Source organism: Cottoperca gobio, chromosome 16 (genome assembly GCF_900634415.1).
Source record: "Cottoperca gobio chromosome 16, fCotGob3.1, whole genome shotgun sequence".
Taxonomy (NCBI): Eukaryota; Metazoa; Chordata; class Actinopteri; order Perciformes; family Bovichtidae; genus Cottoperca; species Cottoperca gobio.
The window spans coordinates 1,324,798-1,325,746 of NC_041370.1; positions in this window are offsets into that span (position 1 = coordinate 1,324,798).

Genomic DNA, 949 nt, shown 5'->3' on the forward strand with positions numbered 1-949 from the left:
AGATTAAAACTATTACAATATGTCATTTAAATAAAGGTTTGTCCCATAATTAAAGGACCTGTTGACGTGTATTTTATGAGACATTAACATCTTTACGGAGTTGTTTTTCTGTCTCTACAAATTCAAAATGATTGTGAAAAAGAAATAAAACAAAGTAATATTCTGCGCTGAGGTTCGGAGTTATTGGAAATCCTTGTTAATTATAAAACCAATGAGGAGGATCGACGAGCTTTCATTACATCCGGTTGCGTTTTGTGTCAAATTATAAGAAATGTTTAAACTGATTATGTTTCTGCAGCAAACCCGCGTTCACCTTCTGCTGCCTTCATCTCCACACGTGGACGCACGCGCGCAGGGTCGCGTTCTGCGCTCATAATTAAACCGCTGAAAATGAACGCGTCATTAATAAACTTCCTGCTTTGGATCAACTTTAGTCTCACAGAAATGTCAGCAAATAAAACAGTTTGAATAAAAATCACCGGAGCAGAATATTTATTTATATACATATTTGTTTTAGAATAAACCTGAATGAATCAGACAGGAAACATAGTTTATTTATAGTAGTTTATAGTTTATTATTTATTTCCTCATTTAAGACAAAATAAAACATATTTAAAATAAAGCTTTGAAGGAAATATTTAACTTCCACGTGAAACACAAAGTCTGAGCTGAGAAGAGAAAATGTTCCTCTTATTAAAAACACGTTTTGGTTTCTTCCTGCAGTTTAAGTCATGATTAGAAAATAAAATGTATTAATGAATACAGAACAATGTGCTTTTATTTTATTAGACCAACTTTATTTCATTCATTTTTTTAAATTAATTCAGCTGGAAAATAACGTGAAATTTGTGCATTTAAAATATTGAGATTTTAAATTATACAAAATTAAAAACACGCCCTTTCTGCATATTTTAAAATGTAAAAATCCATAATCCATAATCCTGTCACA